Below are 21,405 nucleotides of genomic sequence, written 5' to 3'. Positions count from 1 at the left end.
ACATGAAAGAAAGACACAAACATGGATAATTGTTGTCAACCAAATCAAACATTTCAAAAAAACAATAACAAATTATTTCGGGGAAATAGACAACAATTGCACTAAATGTATTGACCTATCTGATGTGGTCTACTAGGATATTAGTAATGCTGGATTCGCGGACCGTCTACTTGGAAAGTTATGTAACTAACTAATCCAACTACAAAAAGGTTCTACTAGGACTGGCAGGCAGCACTCCACAGCACGCAAAGTGGCAGACACAGTTATGTTATGTTATGTTATTTTTATTTGTACAGCGCACAGCTGCCCCAGCAAAGGGGCGTCCTGGCGCTATGAGAAGGTAGACTCAACACAACACCGATAAAAAGAGGGGAGAGGAAATAGCCTAAAATTAACCGAACAAGAAAGTTTTGATGGCACGCCTAAACTGAAGAAGGTCATCAATTGCCCGAATCTCAGAAGGAAGGAAGTTCAACCACTTCGCGGCTAACACTCGAAAGGAGCGGCCGCCAGTCCTACTCAAACTGAAGCGCGGAACCACCGCCAGGTTCTGACCCAAAGATCTCAAGGATCGCAGAGGAACATAAGGTGTTAAAAGATTCGCCAGTATTTGAGGGGACGTACCCTTGAGGATTTTAAATGCAAGGCAGAGGACCTTGAATTTAATCCTCTGATTTACGGGAAGCCAATGAAGCGAATGCAACGTTTTTGAAACCGAGCACCGCCTGGGCAGACCTACCACTACTCTGGCTGCAGCATTTTGCACTCGCTGCAACCGGGTGAGTTCAGCCTGGTTTATCCCCGCCAAGAGCGAGCTGGCATAGTCCAGCCGGGACAACACTGATGCCTGAATCACCAGCTGTCTTATCGGGGCATCAAAAAATTTAAGTATAGGCCTAAGTCCTCTAATAGTGCCATAGCAGGAGGCCGCCACCCTCTTGGTGTGGCAAGTAAAACTGAGTGTTGGATCAAGCCAGACCCCAAGATTTTTTATCTCCGATACTGGAGAGGGGGTCATACCCAGTTCAGGAGGCCACCAGTTGTCACTCCACAGCCCCACTTGCTTGCCGACCACCATGACCTCTGTCTTCTTAGTATTCAACTGGAGACAGTTAGAGTTCATCCAATTGGCCACTGCCCGTACACCGTCACAGAACCTGAGAGCCTCAACATCAGAGTCCCCACTCAACGTGACCCCCAGCTGCGTGTCATCGGCATATGAGACCATCGTCAGGCCCCATTGCTTGACGACCGCAGCCAGCGGTCTAACGTAAAGATTAAATAGAGTGGGACTCCTGTGGGACCCCCAGGTCCAACGGGTAAGATTTGGCGGGTGGAATCGCAACCTGGAACGACCTATCCGTCATGATCACCACCACTATCTCTTCTTAGTGGCAGGAGTACAAAGGAAGGACTGGACTTGAGTCTCTAATGTCTAGCATTATGCAGTTTAGTAAAGTACACTGATACATAATCATCACCCAGGCCGAATGAGCACAAAATTGAAAACAAGTAAGCATAGTAGCACCGCCAGTGAGCAGGCGAGCACCTGCAATCACAGAAGCTTTCGAAACATAATTTACCTGCAATGTAATCGGCAGCATTCTTCCTCTTCGGAAAAAACAAATATTTGCAATATCATAACACAGAGCAGGAGAAAACAAAGTAGTGATTAAATAGCTACTACTCCTCACCAAGCCCAGGGATCTCCACGCCAAGCAGGTCGAGCAGGTCGTGTTCCCGGTCCAGGATGTCGGTTCACCGGTGCGTCGCCTGGTTGTAGGTGCGCCGGACCCCAGACTCCCGATACATGGCCCGGCACACCTTCCCCCATAGCTGGCGACGCTCCCGGAGCCCGTACCTGGTACCGGGCCTGCCGCGATGGTCTTGGGGAGGTGGCGCTGGACAAAAAAACAAGTGCGGCCACCTCCACCGTGCTGAAGACCTCCCGGGCTGTTACTGCCTCCACCCTTAAGTGCCCGCAAGGGAGCCGGGTACGGGGTGCGGGACCCTTCCCCTTAATGTTCTTCCTGGCTCCCTTTGACATGGTCCTGGACAGCTGAAGAAAAAAAAATAGGAAAGAATAGGGAAAAAGTAAAGAAAAGAAAAGAGAGTTAAAAAAGTAGTTTTAAAGTAACCAAAAGTATAAAAAAAACACAAAATATAGATGCACAAAAATAAAGAGATAGGTAATGAGTAAATAAAAAGTTAAAAAAAGTTCAAAGAAACAAAGGATTGCAAAGATTAAGGAAGGATTGAAAAAGAATGCCCATAGCAATGAATGAAAAACAAGATGGCCGTGGCCATTGCGACCACGTTTGTAATTTTGCGCGATATTTCTCCCGCGAGCACGCAAAACGGGCGCGATCACGTAATTGCACCCCGCATGTAGGAAATGCCCAACGAGAGCATGCAACTAGCGGCCGGAAACGGAAATACGCAAAGCAAACAAGATGGCCGCGCTGTTGTACGACCACATGGGTAACTTTGCGGTCAGCACGCTGAAAAAATACGCAAAGCGCCCCACGAACACAAAAAAAACAAATCCGCAAATTCGCACAAATTAGCGGATTTTGCGGACCGCAAATTCACTTTCGCATGAATTCACGTACCGCAAATTCGCAAATTTCGCCCACACTTAAATGTCGCAGGGCTGAGGAAGAGGCAAGGCGTGGCGAAGAACTACGCTGATATCGGTTAGTATGGAGGCACACCGGAGGGCGATGTGCCAGAATAGGTCCTCTCACCTTCCGATGCCGCACAGCTGGGTGAGTTGGCCTAAGGACAGGTGTGTAGGACCACCCACTCTGGGATGCCTCACGGCTGGGTAACTTGGCCTACTGAATGGGGGGGTAGCAAACGGAGACGGCGCTTGCAGCCCAGCCCCCGCCGGATTGCAGGGCACAACAAAGTAGTCGGACAAGGTAGCGAGATGGCTTAACTCCGGGACAGAAGCTACTCCCTTCCCGTGCAAATGAGGTGCAAAAATCCAACCTACCATAGAAAAACGACCCAGAATTGCCAAGAGACAATACCAAGGAAGTTTGTGATGACATAGCATGATGCAAAGTATATACATGTTTCCTTGTATTCCTAATAAACTGCGACCACCACAAGACAAACGTGTGTTGGCTTTTCTTGTCATGATAAGGAATACAGTGTGGTGGTATATAAGACATACAGGAGGGAGTGGGGCAGAGTGCAAGGGTTATTTGAAGTATAACTGGCTATCTATGGCTGTCCGCATTGGAATGGCCTCGGTGTGGCTCTTCTGTGTAATGAGGCACTGGGCACAAATAGAGCAGCAGCGCGTGTCCCTCCCGATATGTATACTGTCCGTTTTACGCCCCCTGGTAATTTTAATGGATTACCTGGACACTGGTAGCAAATGCCTTTCTATTCATTCTCTGCCGAGATGACTCGAGGATTGCACCACCCGTTGTAAACGAAAGTAATTTGTAATAGTCCTGTTGTCACTGATTTGTATGCTGGACTACGTAATTAGGTTTAAGAAAGGCACGGTAACGCTTTGTATACACTTCGTGCATACGTGTCTGCATTGCTAAATGTTTGTACCGACTAGAGGTTTGGCAGCGCTAACTAATGACCCTGAGTGCCAGTGTATTTTTCTTTTGTAATTGCATTGGGATATCTTAACAGGAAAGAACAGTTACGTGATTATCAAAACCATCATTGTATGACCCACTCCGGTGACATCTTAAAAAATAATTTGATAATTTCTCTTTGTTTTGTTTGATAAATAGCAGCATACACTTTGTCTGGAAATGCTTTGTCGTTATCGTCGCGCCGGTTTTGAGAAAGATGTAAAAGTCTACTAACTAGTTGAGGCACTATTTCTTGACGTCATTTCAAATGCGCCTTTCTGTGTGTATCCAATGATGTGAAAATGGGCTGGGCATGTTGCTGCGATGATGATGATGATCTCAGGACACCTTTGAATTGATTATGAAACTAATTTGATTTTTGAGCAGCGAAAAGTTTGAGGTGTAAACCTACTTAAAAGGACGCATCGTTGCAACGCATTTTTTTCATGCTTTTTCTTTCCTTCCACAGTTAATCTCTGAAAATGGTGCGCTATTCGCTCGACCCAGAAAACCTGACTAAATGTAAGTAAAATTCGCGTTTATGTCTCGTATTTGGAATTCAGTCATCTGTCGATGATTGAACATTTATATTCATTGTAGGTGCTTGTGATGTTTTAATTCAGTTGGTCTAATGAGGCTATTTTACTTCTCAGATTACGTGCTTTGAGAGAAGACGAATCTTAATGTGTCTTACATAGGATTAATATATATTTTTTTGTTTTGCAGCATGCAAGGCACGGGGTTCCAACCTGCGGGTCCATTTCAAGGTACGCGTCCTTTAGACCACAAATTCTGTATGACTCACCTGGTGCTTTCCCCAAACATTAAACACCAGGGGCTGTGGAACTCCTATCACCCGGTGTTTGGGACAGTTTAAAGTTCAGTGGACCCTTGGATTCAATTCCACGTTTCCCCAACCCTCTGCAGCGCAAACCTGCTGGCTGCCAGTTACTAATACCACATTATGGATCTGTCTAAGAGGATGGTGTGCAACTAAGTCAAAATGTGCATCTATATTTAGTAGTGTAAGTCTTGCATATGAAAAGCCTTCATTATTCCAACCAGTGCCCTTCAGGAAATGCTTTGAGCGTTACTTGTTTAATAGGGAAGCCAGTCGAAAAAACCGCGTATGCGTTTGTAAAATTTAACAATTTAATGCGATCTATGATACATGTCCAAGCAAGACTGGTGAAAATCGGCAGGTCTAAAAATATTTTGCTAAGCTATTGCGCAATTGAAAATACTATTTCTCAGAGGCAATTTTTTAGTAGCTTTTTTTTTTATACTCCTGCTAATTAAAAAAAAAACAATAGGCCACCTATGTAAAGTTTGTGTAAAACTGAGCATTGTATGAAGTTGGTGTCCTGTTCATTCTCTTTAAGAGTGAACCCACCCGCTGTCATTCAATTTGTGTTCTTGATAGTTCACATTACTGTCAACTGTCACATTGAGTTTGTGTAGCTGTGATGATGACTTGCTTAGGACACCTTTGAGTTTTTCATGAAAATGCTTTGCATTCTGAGCAGCTACTAATAATGCCTTGTGTACAATACTCTTCTAATTCTTTATTTCTAGAGTAAACATGTCCTTTTACATTTTTTTACTAGAGCACCCGTGAGACTGCTCAAGCCATCAAGGGTATGCATATCCGTAAAGCCACCAAATACCTGAAGGATGTCACTCTTCAGAAGCAACGTGTTCCTTTCCGTCGTTACAATGGTGGAGTTGGAAGATGTGCTCAGGTTAGATGGGTAAGAATGAAGTGGTTAACAGTACATGCCATTACTTGTGACTGTTGGCTGCGCTATAAAACAGTACTCCAGGTTAATCTTTTATAAAATTGAGTCTTTTGATACACAACCTAGAATAAATGATCCTTCAGTTCATGCAGATTTTCATTTTCATGCACGTCACAACCATTGCCTGTTTCATCCTATGGACTTTGTCAGCTTTCATCTTACCTTTATCTGAGAGACCCAGTAGACTACTTCTAACACAAGCAACAGTTCCCTACCATTGCTGCTGGTACATGTGTCTTATTGGGCGATATAGCAGTAGGCCTTGCCATCCAAAAGTAATGTGGTATATGGTTACATCCAGGTCTTTAGAGACTACTCAGTATGTTTTCTCCATGACCATCACAAACAAGCATTAAAAATGCAATAGGTCTCGCCTTTCATTAAGTTAAAGCCATATCTATATCAATACCAATTTAATGCATACTTGCATATACATAGATGCACACATATGCCTGTTATGTACATGGGACTTTAAAAAACACTAATAAAAGCAAAACTAAAAACCCACCTAATTACAAACAGAATTGCTTAAGCTTAACTAAAGCCGAGACTGTTGCATTGCAAATGCTTGTTTTTATCTGACTCCAGGAACCAGAGGAGTTCACGCCTTAACCTTCTATCCGCTGACATTCTGGGTCAGCGTAAAGCTACAGCACAGAGCATTCACAGCCTCCATTCACCTCTGGTGCTGCTGTCGGTTTGGAAGGTATTACAGGGGGTGAAACTGATGTGTTACACCTTCAGGAAGACTAAGGAATGGATTCACAAGCTCCTCTGAAGGGACCACTGTTCAGGCACCAGATGTGGATGAAAGTGCCTAGAATGTGCAATTTTGCCAATATCTCTTCATATTCATGAAACTCTCTATCTTTCTAGCTTTCAAAAGTTAGCTTGCTCTCTTAGTGACTGCAGTGAGTGGACAGCTGTGTTTTTTTGTGAAAGTATGCCAGTGCTGTGCTGTGTGCTGGGCACTGTGTGTTGCTACATGGCACAAAGGACCCTGTTTATTGTGTAAAGGAAGCTTCCATCAATTGTTGTGTGGTTGCATTGAGGCAGAGTTGTGACATCGCTGGGGCTTGGCATTGGCACTGGTTCACCCCAAGGGTGCTGGCTGATGACTTGGGGCTGAGACGAGGCGTTTGGAGCTGCATCTGGGTATGAAAGGCTGTGCCAGGCATGGAGGGCTGTGCCTGTACCGGTGATGCCATATCTGGGTATGAAAGGTTGCGCCGGGCACGGAGGGCTGTGCCTGCACCGGTGATGACACGTCTGGGCATTAAATGCTGTGATTTAGCATGTGATGTCTGTCTGGTACATGTCGGCTGCATCTGTACCTATGAGATGTCACGGCCGCACCCCTGGCATCACTCACGGCATATCATGGCTGCACCGTAGTTAATGTATGGGCACTAATTACACTAGACCTATACCTGCCTTTGTCACCTTTTATTCATGGTTTACAAATTGTTCCGCTGTGCACATATTTAGCTTTTTAACTTTAATTCTGTCACTTCTTATGTCATAAATCCAGCAATCATGTGACGCCTCTTTTTGTGATGTAACCAAAGTAGGAGTGTGATGTCACTTCCTGAGATGCCATTGAGGTATCAAAGAGAGCGTGATGTCACTTCTGCAACCCCTGGCACATCAATATTTCAACGACCATGCCTAGATATTTTTTTTAATCACCTGAAGGAAATCATACAACAATAAGAGAAGAAAGGATTACTTCATCACATTAAGTCTACCCAAGTATAGAGTCATTGGACTGTTTTAAAAAATACAAAATGACAGATATTTCTCTTCACTGGAAAGAAAGCTAATCACTGAAAAGTGTTTTCTGGGGCATGAGTTTGATTCTCGACATGACTAGGGATAAAACTTCGATTCAGAAAAGGGGGTGGTGATGGACAGAGTTTCTGAATTAAGCAGAGTACTCCTACCCAGTCAACAGATCAAGGCTTGATCCATCACCGTTTTTTAGCTCACTGCACCATCCCAGCTCAGAACCTGGCTACATGCAAATTAGTCTGTCCCTGTCCCAGTGCATCATGGGAACAGGGCAGACCAAACTACCAAGCCAATTCTTATACTGGGAAGGAAACAAGCTTCCGGGGACCGGTTTCTGGCAGTACAGCCGTCTTCGGCCCGGCTTGCTTGAATCCTGATGGTGCAATGAGCAAGGGATAAAACTTCAGCATTAATTAATTTCAGGGCATTGACAAGATCAAAACTAACAAAATACAAAGAATTTCTTTTATAAAGAGCCTTCCAAGTTTCCAAACCAATGTGCCTGTGGACTACAACTTTTTGTGTGCACACGGGCAGAGCACACATTCAGCGGTGATGCTGTCAGAGCTACCCCGGAGGACAGCACAACTGGCAAGCAGAAGCATGCGCAAAACATGCTTCCTGCACATAGCGCTGGTCGTGTAAATGATCCACTGAGTAGGCGCTTTCATGTGTGGTCACTGTATCATCAAAGCAACACATCTTGATGGAAGAGAGCTTTCTACATACAAGGCAGACACGCTCTCCCGTCCAGAGGAAACCTGAACACAGCATGAGCAGATAAAGTGCAAAACTCCTGCAAGTAGGCAGTACAAGCAGAACTGAGACTGAAAGTGTGTCACCCACCTTCCTTCCAGCAGAGGGAGCTGTGACATCACAAAGGCCTATATTTAAATAGATGCACTGTGGCTCCTGCCTTCCACCAGTGGGGTAGGGGAGCTGTGACTTCACAAAGGACGTTAAAGAACAAAGATAAAGTGTGATAATCTGACCACCAGCAGGGGGAGCTATGACATCACAAAGGACATTAAAAAATATTAAAGATGAAAAATAAAGTGTGATATTCTGACCTCCAGCGGGGAGGTAGAGCAGTGACATCAGAGAGACCCTTAAGTTAAAGGAAAAGGGAGCTGTGACATAATAAAGGACTGAAAGTTAACATGTGGACTTCTGGCAGGAGGGGAGCTTTAAGATCACAAATGTATTTAAGAAAAGTGTGTCACCTCCTCCCCTCCAGCAGGGGGAGCTGTGAAAGCACAAAGGACATTACAGAAACAGATGAAGTGTCACAGGCTGCCATCGGGAGGGGGAGCTGTGACATCACAAAGGTCTATAATTAAACAGATATACTGCAGCCTGCCATCCAGCTTGGGGTGGGGGGAGGAGGGGAGCTGTGATATCACAAAGGACATCATAAAGGAAAAGATGAAGTGTGGCAGCCTCCTGTCCAGGGAGGGGGGGGGCTGTGACATCACAAAGGGTTTAAGATGAAGGATGTAGGATACCCCTTTACACAAGATTTCGGATCAATCAATTATGACACATGCACATCCTGTAATAAAACCTTACTGCACTCTCCGGGGAATCACAGAGTACATATGTGAGCTCACACCCACCCAAGGACTTTCATGACATAATAGAACAATTTCAAGTTCAAGTTCAAGAATTTGTGTAGCGCACTACTCACCCAGAGGGTCTCAAGGCGCTTGAGGGGGGGTGGGTGCATTACTTATCGAATAGCCAGGTTTTTAGCTGCTTTCTGAAGGAGAGGTGGTTCTGTGTAAGGCGGAGGTGAGTGGGGAGAGAATTCCTGGTTTTGGCCGCTAAGTAGGAGAAGGATCTTCCTCCCATGGTGGATCTATGGATGCGCGGAATTGCGGCGAGGGCTTGATTGGATGATCGTAGTTGGCGGGTGGGTGTTGCATCGATCTCAGTATTACTCTTTTATAAGATTTGGGAAGATGAAAGGCGGAGTGAACTCATAGTGTTTCAAAACTGTGACCCGGAAGTCACACACAGATCTCTGCAGTAGGTGCATTAGTCCCCTGAGCACTAGACTCTGCTTAATAGAAGATATGGGGCATCCTTAAAGTTGGAGAACATCTTGGAATAGAAGCTATTAGAGGTAAATGGGACTATATCAGAAAGGGGAAGGAATTCATTCTTGGGTAGCCTTGCGCACATCTGCATACTTGCATGTAATTACTGTTCCATATGAAGCCAGCTGTTCTCTTCATTTCTGCATTGATCTGTTGTGTCCCCGGACAGGGTTCACTCATTGTGCCGGCCCTTGGCCTTCTGCGGATCTCTGAGCCCTCTCTGGAACGAAGACGCCTCTCTGTCAAATAATGCTCCTAGGCACCTTATATAACTTTTGCTTGCATGTCCTTTATTGACGCTTTTAGAATTAACAAAAGACCCCACTGTGGCTTTTCATCTACTTGTTTTACAGTGAAACTTTGTTGAATGTTTAAAAAAACAATAACTTAAATAATTAGATATCAAGACATATTAACTATAAACATAAAGCAACATAGTTTAGAACCTGAATTATCACTTTGCAATGAGGTCAGTATTTAAACAACTTTAAAACCTGTGCATCCATATTTGAAAGAATATGTATTTAAATAATTGAATACATTAAAATATAATGGGGCACACCTACATAAGAAAAATATAAAGATTACATAAATGTAGCTATTTGTGGTCACAGGCATTCTATACACCATGACTTTAGTGCTTTATATGTTAAATAGTTTGATACTACACCTCCTCGGCCATGTTCGGAGCTGGGATTGGCTGCTGCAGACGCCATTCTAGTCTTGGGCCCGGGCTTCCCTAATAATGTGTCTGGGAATGTTGCTGCGCAGCGGACATGCTTAGGGGGCGCACCGCAGGCGTGATGAAGGCAAGCCTGCCAGCACCTGTCTACGCCAAGACCGCGTCAGGCGCTAGGACCCCAGGTCAATTCTCACCCCAGGAGTCCTCCAGGGAGCTGCTGTATCAGCTTACTAAGGGAAGCCTTACAATATGTTCAACCCCGGTGACAACCAAGATAATTTACATTGTTCGCACTGTTTGCGGGTCTGCCAGGCTGAACAAACCTTTTAGTAAATAAGACTGTGGGTTTTTCTTACTTTAACCTCGGGTTCGGTGAGATTTTAGAGTGAAATTCACACTGATAAATACGCTCTCTCTTATTAAGTTAAAGATAGATTTTTTAATCACTTAGGTTTAAGATAGATTTTTTTTATCACCTGGAAATACATTTACCTGATATGGCATTTTAACTGAGACATGAGCCGACAAAAGTAAAAACTTGTAAACTTGGGGATTTATAGAGCGCAGTTGTTGCCCATGGGCGTCCAAGCGCTGGGGAAGTCGTAAACCTACAGTGCACATAAAAGGGACAGAGGAGTAATTAGCAGACAGATGTGAAGAGATGAGTTTTCAGTTGTTTGCGGAATATATTAAGGTTCTGGATGGCTCTCAGATGAAAAGGTAGAGCATTCCAGGCCTTAGCTGCGTTGTACATGAATGTTCTGCCGCCTGTTCTGGTTCTCTTTATTCTTGGGACAACTGCCAAGAGGGTCTGGCTAGAGCGGAGATTCCGCTTCGGGGTGTATTGACAGATCAGGTTACGGGTGATGGTGGGACCCAGGTTCCAGAAGGCTTGGTGGGCTGTGCATAGCGCCTTAAACAGAACCCTCTGTCGGACTGGTAGCCAGTGAAGGCTTATCAAGCCAGTCCTGACTGAGTGTCTGTGGGGGATTTTAAGTAAGAGGCGGGCAGCGCTGTTCTGAACCGTCTGTAGCCTACGAAGGGTGTATTCCGGTGCACCCAGGTAGAGTACATTATTAAAATCAATCCGGGAGTGGATGAGTCCTTGGATGGCTGCCCGTTTGGCTTCTAGGGGAAGGATGGGGAAGATTTTGTTTAATACCCTCAGAATGGAGAAACATGTAGCTGAGAGTTTAGTGGCTTGGGTGCTGAATGAGAGCGAGCTATCCAACCATACTCCAAGACTTTTAATTGCATTTTTTGGGGTTGGCGGTGGTCCTAGGCTGGTGGGCCAAAGGGAGGGGGGGAGAGCCGGTTCTGAGGGTCCTAGGATCATTAGCTCGGTTTTGTCACCGTTTAGTTTCAGGGCTGATGCCGTCATCCAGCTCCTTACTTCAAGGCATTCTCTGAGCCCACCTGATGCTGTAGGGTATGAATCTTGCGCCAGTGAGACCACCAGCTGTGTGTCGTCCGCATATGAGATGATGTTAACTCCAAAAGGGCGGACGACGCTGGCCAGTGGTCTCATGCATAGGTTGAACAGGGCCGGGCTCAGAGAGGAGCCCTGAGGAACTCCACAATTTAGTGGTCTACTAGAGGAAACTGAATCACCGTCAAAAACCCTGAAAGACCTGTTCTTCAAAAAGGATTCAAGCCAGGCCCAGGCTCCATCCACAATCCCCACACTAGACAGGCGGCTGAGTAAGGTGTCATGACACACTGTGTCGAAAGCCGCGCTTAGATCAAGGAGGATCACTGCCACTGATCCTCCCTGATCTAAAATTTTTCGCGCTTCCTCTACGACCATGAGGAGCGCTGTTTCTGTCCTGTGCTTGGGTCTGAAACCCGTCTGAGTGGGATCAAATATATGGTGGTCCTCAAGATAGGACACCAGCTGTTGGTTTACATATTTCTCCAATACCTTGCTCAGCCAAGGGAGGAGGGAGATGGGGCGGTAGTTCGCCAAATCAGCCGGGTCCAGGTTGGGTTTCTTGATCAGAGATCTGACCATGGCCCGTTTCCACTCGGGTGGGACAGTGCCAGAGGAGATGGAAGAGTTTAAAACCTCTCTGATGACAGGCAGGGTAGTGTGGGAAGCTGCCATTAGGATGTCCGGAGGGGCAGGGTCGGACGGGGAGCCTGACTTAACGCTGAGGGCCAGTGATTCTAAAGTGGAGAGGTCTAGCGGAGGGAAATGAGTTAACTTGTAAGGGGGGGGGAGGCGGTGGGCTGGGGGGCTTATTAGGTTGAGTGGGCGGGTCGATGTTTGAAGAGGAAAAGGTTGAATACATTTTGTTTATTTTCTGGTAGAAAAATTCGGCGATGTCGTCGCATTGAGTGACCGATTTCTCGACATGGGCTGTAGGGGATGGATTGGTAAGTTTTTTGATAATTTGAAAGATCTCTTTAGGTTTTGATCTAGCGTTCAGGATCTTTTCGGCGAAGAAGGTCGATTGTGCTGTTTTTATTTGGAGTTTGTACTCATTCAAGGTTGCACGGTACTGATTTTTGTTATCTACTGATCGGTCTAAGCGCCAGCGTCTTTCCGCTCTTCTACAGAGGCGCTTTTTATCTCTGAGGGATTGGGTGTACCACGGGGCACTTTTCTGAGGCCGCTTCTGTACATTTTTGCTCATTGGGAGCATACAGTCAAGGGTTTGGGAGATCCAGTTGGTGTATGCCTGATTTGCTAAGGCGGGATCATCTTGGATTTCTGGTCGAGAGCTTGAAAGTTTGGTACACCATTTATCCATCTCAAGGCGCGCCCAAGCCCGCCTGAGTTTGGTGATGGGAGCCAAAGCAGGCGGTTTAAGTGTGGTCCATTTAAAGGGAATTAAAAAATGGTCTGTTAATGGTAGGGTGATGCCTGGGTCCACTGTGATTTCCGGGCAGTTTGAGAAAATAGGGTCTAATAAATGACCTTTTTCGTGGGTGGGAGAGAGGACACGTTGTGTTAATTGTAAAGCTGCTAAATCATCCAGTAGGATGGCAGCTGCCTGATCAGAGGGAGAGTCTAAGTGCAGGTTCAAGTCACCTAACACGGTGTAACTAGAAGAGGTGCTAACTCTACCATCTACATTCGATGGAAGGGATAGGAGGAATTGCTTAGGAAGGCCGGGCGGACGATAAATGAGAGTGCCTGAAAAACAGATATTGGGTGAAAGGCTGATGTTGAAGGCCAAGCTCTCGCAGTCCGCGATGGACTCTAGGGAGAGGCGACAAAGGTATTGGTCTTTAAAAATGATAGCAAGGCCTCCTCCTCTCCCTTTTGGACGGTCTTGCCGCATTATTTGATAGCCGGTGGGGAGGGACTCACCTAACGCTGGGTTGGATTCGCTAGTAAGCCAAGTTTCCGTGAGGAAAAGCAAGTCCGGGGTGTACTCTTCTATCAGTAAGGCCAATTCTGTGCTGTGTTTGCGCAAAGAGCGGCAGTTTAGCAGGAGCATTTTGAATTCCTGCATAGCTGTAGTGCGCAGGTGAGGTTTAAGAGGCGCAGAGCAGGTAGGGCAGATAGGAGGAAGATCTGTAGCTTGGAGGGAGTGCCACAGGCATGCGGTGACCGGAGGCCTGAGTTGATAAAAGCAATCTGCTGAGTAGCGTATAAGTGCTGGCTGTTGGGGGGTAAGAGGGGTGGCCCGAGGCCCGGACTCGGCGCGGACGAGCGCAGACGAGCTTGCCTTATGCGCGCCTTTGGCGCGCATTCGTCGCGCCCGCTGCGCTCGTCCGCTGCGCTTCCTGTGCATACACATTCTTATGGACTAAAAATGCTAGGGGGTGTGGCCTCAGAGTGGGCGTGTCCTGCTCCGGGCGGGGGGAAATGGTCTTTTCCAAAGCAAGGTACTTGTGGTCTTCCCAGCGCTCCTTTTGGGCAATAAACAAGTGCCTGCACACAGTAATCGTGTGCAGGGATCAGGGGGAGAGTGAAGTTAAAAAGATGAATTTTTCGATTTTAAAAGCAAAACGTCTCCCGGCTGTGCCTCGGGAGGTAAACAACTAAAAAAGTTCAGACCAAGACCAGGTTGATGCCCGTCCAGTGGGATTTTCTATTCTTAAGTTGGACTGTGACGTCAAACGGAGTGTGGGGGTTTGTTGGTGATTTATCTGGACCATCTGGAAGTCATATGTGAACCGGCCTCAGTACTTGGTTGTGAAGCAATGCGATTCAGGTGTAAGATATCTAACCAGTCCTTTTTTAATGGCTAACACATCTACAGTTTTTGGACAGTCTGGGAGACATTTTAGAATCATGTATGCAGTATGCGAACATTTATATTTTGGGTGATTTCAAATTTCCACCTGGTAATAACAAAGAGTCCGAGCATCTTCTGGATATCTTAAGTGGTTTGGGCCTCTCTCAGAATGTGAACTCTGCTACGCATATAGCAGGCCGTACCCTTTCAACAACCTATTGTTTGGTCTGATCATAATGTCGTCAATTTTATTATGTAACCTCTCTTGCCAACTAATGGACTAAAAAAATGCAAGGGCACCTAAAAAAGTTCAAGCTTGGAATAAAAATTATCAAACGGATCTGATAGGTGTTTTAGACATCTCCTACCCCTTATTAATGGAAGACACAAAACCGACAGCAAAGCGGTATTTCGAATGGTTAAGGGCAGCAGTTACTAAACTTGTGCCTGTCGAAACTATTAGAAACTACAGAAGAAAATCCCTCTGCTCCCTGGTTCTCATTTCATCTTAAGGAACTAAAACAAAATGTAGAAAACAGGAGAGAGCATGGAGGAAACATTATCGGTAGGAGGAAAAAGGTAATATAATGAAGTCATTCAAGATTATAAAAAAAACAAATAGTCTTGGAGAAAAACAAATATTTTTCAGATAAAATCCTTCAACCTAAGAATTCTTCAAGAGAACTTTTTAAAACTGTTCAGATTCTCTCCGTCTAATCTCCTAACGTTACCTTGGTCCCCTGTCAGCAGTTTTGTGAATAACTTGTAGACTTCTTTAAAAAAAGGTGGAGCAAATCTATGACAAACTAAATAATAAAGGCAGGTCCTCAGTTCCAGCCCTGGGATTAATTAGGTCAGTGCTCGTAAAAATATTTTTAGTATGTTGCTCCCATTTACAGAGGAAAGAGTAGCTGAACTTATAGTTCTAACAGAATCGGGGGCTCCCTCTGATCTCTGCCCCCGAAAACAGTTCCTGAGATTATTGGGGGGGATCAATCCTACCATTACTGTTCTCTTGAATGATATTTTAAAATCGGACCAGTTTCCATTGGAGTGGAAAAAAGCTTGCACATTGCATCTATAGAAGAAACCCTCTCTAGATCCAACAGAGGTGGAGAACTATCGCCCTATTACCCGTTGATCTTTTTAGCTAAGATTCACCAAAACATATGAATTTTGCCTTGTGTAGGTCTAGAGAAAAAGGAAATCCTAGATTTAGCACAATTTGGCTTTTGGCCAAATAACAGTACCGAGTCTGCTTTGGTTGTTGTTACAGATGAGTTGAGAAGTATCTTAGATAACGATAAAGGCAGCAATGGTCCTGTTGGATCTATAGGCAACCTTCAACACCGTTAACCATGCGGTCCGGTTGGAACGCCAGGTAGAGATTGGACTAGAAGGCTCAGCACTAGATTTGTTCTGCTCTTCTCTTTCACACAGAGAACAGTTGGTTGCTCTGGGGCAATTGGTTTCTAAGACCTTGACTTTGTGGTGTGGGGTCCTTCAGAGCTCGTCACTGAGCCCTACGGTGTTTAACATTTGTGTGGCCCCCTTCACAAGACTAATTTGAGCTTTTTGGATTTGCTCCAGTCCAATACACAGATGACACACTGATTGTGGTGTCTATCTCGGAGGATGTGGATGAAACGCATAGGGGCCCATTACGATGTTGGGCGGATTTTCCCCGCCAGGCTGGCGGTAGTCACCGCCAGCCTGGCGTGGGCAATCTGCCCGACATCATTGCACTAAAGACCCCCCGCCATATTAGAATGGCGTGGGAGACCTCGGCGGACGGGAAGACCGTCCGTGGCTTTTGCTCCCCGGTCGCCTTGCGGCCAGAGCGGAAAAGGAATAATATGGTGGCGGTGTCTATCAGACACCGCCAGCCATATTATGATGGGCTTCCTGACATGCTTTTCCGTGGCGGCGAAAGGCATGCGGAGACTCCCTGCGGGGGCCCGTTGCGGGCCCCCTGGGAGTCCGGGGGGTGCACATGGGTACCCACCCGCATTTCAAAGTGCAACATGGCAAACACCGCGCGGTGCCTGTCATGCTGTGCTTTGAAATGCACAACGTGCATGTTTACCATTCCGGCGGGCGGGGCTTTCTGCACCGCCCGCCACAATGGTAAAAAAACAGGATGCGCCCGCCTGTGTGGAGGGCGCATCCTAATGCTCAAGGCGGGACCGCCGCTCCTATGGCGGGCGGTCCCGTTTTGCACGAGGATGGCGGGCGGGCAAAGTCCATCCGCCGTTCTAATGACCCCCCTAGTTGCTTCAATGGCTGTAAGGGAGCCACTGAACAATGGATGAACAATACAATTCTTATTCTTAACTCGGCTAAGACCGAAGTTCTTCTGTTTAGCAAAGCTCCTATATCCTGGGGCCAATCTTGGTGGTCCCTGAACTTGGGCTCTCCTCTCACTCCAGTATTAATCAGTAAGGAATTTGGGTATAATCCGTGATTTTTCTCTGTCTTTTAATGCACAGATTAATAAATGTACTTCTTGTTCTTTGTGTTGTGTAAGATTAGGAAAAATCTCCCTTTCATCCCGTATGAACTCCAAGAAGTCGGTGGTTAAAGCCTTGGTGGTATCAAGGCTGGACTACTGCAATGCATTATATCAAGGCGTTCTCCAACGCCCTCTGAAATACTTCAATGTTTAGAGAATACAGCAGCTCGACGTTTAAAGAAAATTCCTAATTTCATGCCGGTGTCTGATACATTACGAGAGTTGCGTTGGTTTCCAGTGGAAACAAGAGTCCGGTTTAAGGCTCTGAGTTTGGCACATAAAACACTATGGAGATGGCCCAGCATACCTGAAGAAAAATCTTGTTTGGTATAGTCCTCCTCAAACTTAACGCTCTACCAACTCTTAGACTGTAGTGTTAAGATTAGAAACTTGAAAATCAAGACTTGGGGAGGTAGGAGGTTTGTCAATTGTACTGCAAATCTCTAGAGCAGCCTACCTGAACATCTAAGAGGTCAATCTGAAAGACGCAACTTCAGGAAACAGCTTCAAACCTGGCTATTCTCCACCCAAAGTAGATAGATGCAACTGCGAGTCTTGTTGGTTTGTTCCCTACTCAGTGATGTAGTTATTAGTGCCAAGACGCCATTGGCGATGGCATGCATTACAAGCAAATCAATTTCAATTTCCACAATATGTCAACAAATAGCCGCAGACTGTACATACTATGCGTACGAGCCAAGAATCACATCTTCAAAAAATGTTTTGTTACCAAGGTTCGAGTTCTAAGATGCTTTCATGATCAACCAATGCGAGATGAGAGTTCCTACCGCCACAGATCGCACTGTTGTGTGTTTCAGATAATGTCTTATGTTTATTTACTGTTGGTAGAGGGCAGTGCCCTGATTGATGACGTTTGTGAAACTGCACCTAAAAGCCCATCAGCTGAAGAAAGGCGCTATCTCCTACACTGCATTGCCTCATGGATCAGTCCTGTAAAGACTTCAATCACTATGTTTAACAGTTCATATAAACATTGACGCTTTCTTGCCCATCCACATTCCTGGTGCCCTGACTCCCTGTGCCCAGCGCTCGTGCACCTTCAGTCTTGTGAAGCTACTTTATTTTTCAACACGTCATTGTTCCGCTGGTTGGTATCTGTTCTTTGAAACGGCTTACTTGTGTTGGGTTCTGAACATCACCTAATTATAACCTGGTTGGAGTTAGCAGTATCTGTGTTTAGATTCAGGAGTGCCTGCGATAGGAGCAAATGTCAGCTGTAACTGAGTGAGAAGTGCCTGTTCATGGATTAAGCAGGGACAGTGTTTTTATCAATAGTGATCGTGCCCCTGGGCTTGGAGTCAGCATTACCTGTAATGAGTCTGGGGTGGTTGCTTTTGGAGTCAACAGTGCCTGTGATCTGAATCAGAATTACCTGTAATTCAGTGAGCAGTGCCTGTCCCTGGAGTGAGCATTAAGTGAACTGGAGTCACGAGTGCATGTATATGGAGTAAAGAACATTTATTTATAATTTAGTGAGTAGTGCCTGTGCCTGGAGTCAGCAGTGCCTGTGTTGGGAATCAATGTTGGCTATAATGGAGTCAGCAGCACATGTGTTTTGCATCAGTAGTGCCTGTGTTTGAAGTCAGGAATGCCTGTAGCGCTCATGCTGGGAGACTGGAATGCCTGTGACTGGAGTTACCAGTACCAGAGTTTGGAAAGAGATTATCTGTATTTGCGTGAGCAGTGCCTGTTTGTGGTTTTAGTAGTGACAGTATTTCACATCAGTAGTGCCCATGTTTAGCAGCGCCTGTATTTGTAGTCTGAAGGAGTTCGGTCCTTAGAGTGGGGAAGGCTGGACCTGAAATTACAATTTTACATGAAAGAAATGCCCCCCCACTGCTTATTTAAACCAGCTTTTAGTTATAAGCCACACATCTACTTGAGTTAGAAGTGTTTGGTATATTTATTTGTACCTTAGATTCATCATTTAGTCAAAATGTTCAAAGATTTACATGTCAGACAAAAAACACTACAAATATAACATATACATATATCAGTATGAACACAGTTTTACAAATGGAAACAATGAGACAAATCAACAAGTCAACATGTGCATGTACTATACACAACCAAGCGTTCACATCTAAGTACAGACTATTGAAAATTACAGTAACCAGTAATGAAAAACTTGTAATTTGGACAATAATGGACAAAATCACACATGAAAGGAGATATCACGACAACTGAATTGTAGTATTCATTACAAAACAATAGTTCCTGGTCGTGTTAATTGTTTTTTATAGATGATTATGATTTCTATCCCCTTCCTTGCCATTTGACTATATGATGAATCTAAGGTACGAATAAATATACCAAACACTTCTAACTCAAGTAGATGTGTGGCTTATAACTAAAAGCTGGTTTAAATAAGCAGTGGGGGGGCATTTCTTTCATGTAAAATTGTATTTGTAGTCAGCATTATTTGTCATGAATCTTGAGTGACTGTTCTTGGAGTGTTCAGTGCCTGTGATTTGAAAGAAAAGAGGCTGGGCTTGGAGTCAAGTGCCATTGCGTGGAGTCAGTAGTGCCTGTGTTTTAAGTTAGCAGTGCCTGTATTTGGAGTCAGGGTTATTTGTAACTGAGGCAGCAGTGCCTGTGAGTCAGTACTAGATACACTGGAGACAGTGGTGTTCTGTGTATGAATTATCCATAACTGAGTGAGCAGTGCCTGTTCTTGGAATCTGGACAGACTTTGACTTAAGGGTTAACTGAAATTGAGTCACCAGTGTTTGTGTTTGGATTCAGCAGTACTTGTAATTTAATTCAGCAGTACCTGTGGTTGAGGCCAGTAGTGCCTGTATCAGCAGCGCCTGTGGTTGAGGCCAGTAGTGCCTGCATCAGCAGCGCCTATTTTCAATGAGCAGTGCCTGAGACTGGAGACAATAGTTCCGGTTTTGAATCATATTTTTCTTGCACCAGCAGTACCTGGTTGGAATTAGCATTAGCAGTACCGCGATCAGCAGTGCCTGTGGAGTGAATGTGATTGAAGTCAGCAGTGCCATTTACTTGTAAGTTTGGGTTACCTGTGTTTGAGTTAACAGTGTCTGCGAAGTAAGCTGTGACAGTGTTTACATTGGTAGAGCATGTGCTTGGAGTCAGTAGTGCCTAGTCACTGAATCGGGAGTGCCTGTGACAGCAGTCTAAACAACTAAACAAGTGCCAATACTGTTATCTCTAAAGCAACCTTCTGAGGTTCTCAACACAAAGAATAAAACTTAGTGTGAGTACGAGACTTGGAAATCAGTCGGAATGAATCACTTTTTATTTTTATATATTTTTTAAAGACATTTGTTGGTTAAATTTCACCAAATTTCACAATTAACATAGAAAAAGCAATACAAAAAACAATTTCATAGTAAAAACTTCAACCTCAACTTTCATACATCGTTGATCAACATTACACATTCCATTCTTACACTCTCACACACACCCGACAAACATACTTTATTTACAATATATTAAACAGTGGTACATATAATTATCACCATAGACAGTAATTTGTTCAACTTTGAGAATTATATCACATATGTAGCTATTTTGAAGATCTTATGGTGTAGCAAAACGGTCTACGCGTTTCGAACCCCTATTGAGTATGGAGTTCTCATCAGGACCTCATAGCTTACGACTGGATAGTGCCCTAATTCGTTAAGTACCCGGCGTTGAACAATCGCTTTGGGAATGCCAATGAAAAATGCAGGAATTGTTTAATTATTCGTCTTCCTGTGCGTGTTGACTGTGCCAATAGTTGTTTGTGGAACCTTCAATTTGCGATGCGTTCTCTGTCACGCAGCCTGTGTTTACAAAGGTGTGACAGCAGTCAGCAGTGCCAATGTCTGGCATGAGTGCCTGTGATTGGAGCCGGCGTTACGTGTGAGCAGTGCCTGTTTGAGGAATAAGTAGTGACAGTGTTTGACATCAGTAGTCCACGTGCTTGGAGTCAGCAGTGCCTGCTCTTGAAGTCCATGGTAGCTGTAATGAAGTCCGCAGTGCCTGCTCTTTAAGCCCATGTTAGCTGTAATGGTGTCAGCAGTGCCTATGCATTGAAGAAGCAGTGCCAGTGACTGGAATCAGCAGTGCCCACTTTGAATCAGCAGTCATTGAGTTTTGAATCAGCAGTGCCTCTGTTTGGAGCTAGTAGTGCCTGTGGCTGGAGTCCGGTGTATCTGTGCTGGGGTTCAGAAGTGCATACGGTTGGAGTCAGGAGTGCCTGTGACAGGAGTCTGTTATACCTGTTCCCGGAGTTATGGTTATCCGTATTTTAGTGAGCAGTGCCTGTTTTTGGAGTATGTAGTGACAGTAGTGTCCATGTTTAGTTTGCAGTGCCTGGATCTGAAGTTAGGGTTATCTGTAACTGAGCCAGCAGTGCCTGTGTCTGGAGCTATCATTATGGTTATTGAGACTGAGAAGTGCCTGTGACTAGACTGAGGAGTGCCTGTGACTGGAGTCGAGAGTGCCTGTATTAGGAGTCTGTGTTATTTGAAATGGAACTGCCTGTCGGTAACCAGCAGTGCCTGTGGTCTCAGTGCCTACATTTGGAGTCGGTGTGCATGTGGATTCGGTGCTGAATGTTACTTTAATGACAAATTAGGAGGAGAAGGGGTTATATCTGAGCTGGGAGATGGAATGTCACTGCTCCAACAGGTGACCTGACACCCCTCCCTCACACAAGCCACAGCCCCTCCCCCACACTGGAGTCGTTGCAGCTC

General features: G+C 45.2%; 1 long non-coding RNA gene, 1 other non-coding gene and 1 pseudogene across 2 annotated transcripts; all 3 read left to right on the top strand.

Moving 5' to 3' along the window:
- Positions 1-3,924: 3,924 nt before the first annotated feature.
- On the top strand, positions 3,925-3,993 carry LOC147724970 (small nucleolar RNA SNORD58; annotated as a pseudogene).
- A 75-nt stretch (positions 3,994-4,068) lies between these two features.
- LOC147724968 (uncharacterized) lies at positions 4,069-5,349 on the top strand. Its single transcript, XR_015310121.1, has 3 exons — positions 4,069-4,127; positions 4,332-4,372; positions 5,213-5,349. It is a non-coding gene; the product is annotated as an uncharacterized LOC147724968 (long non-coding RNA).
- On the top strand, positions 5,067-5,132 carry LOC147724969 (small nucleolar RNA SNORD58). The gene has a single exon (XR_015295461.1). It is a non-coding gene; the product is annotated as a small nucleolar RNA SNORD58 (small nucleolar RNA).
- Positions 5,350-21,405: the final 16,056 nt, after the last annotated feature.

The sequence above is a fragment of the Lissotriton vulgaris genome, chromosome 4_1 (assembly GCF_964263255.1).
Source record: "Lissotriton vulgaris chromosome 4_1, aLisVul1.2, whole genome shotgun sequence".
Taxonomy (NCBI): Eukaryota; Metazoa; Chordata; class Amphibia; order Caudata; family Salamandridae; genus Lissotriton; species Lissotriton vulgaris.
This window is presented reverse-complemented; position numbering and strand designations above follow the sequence as displayed.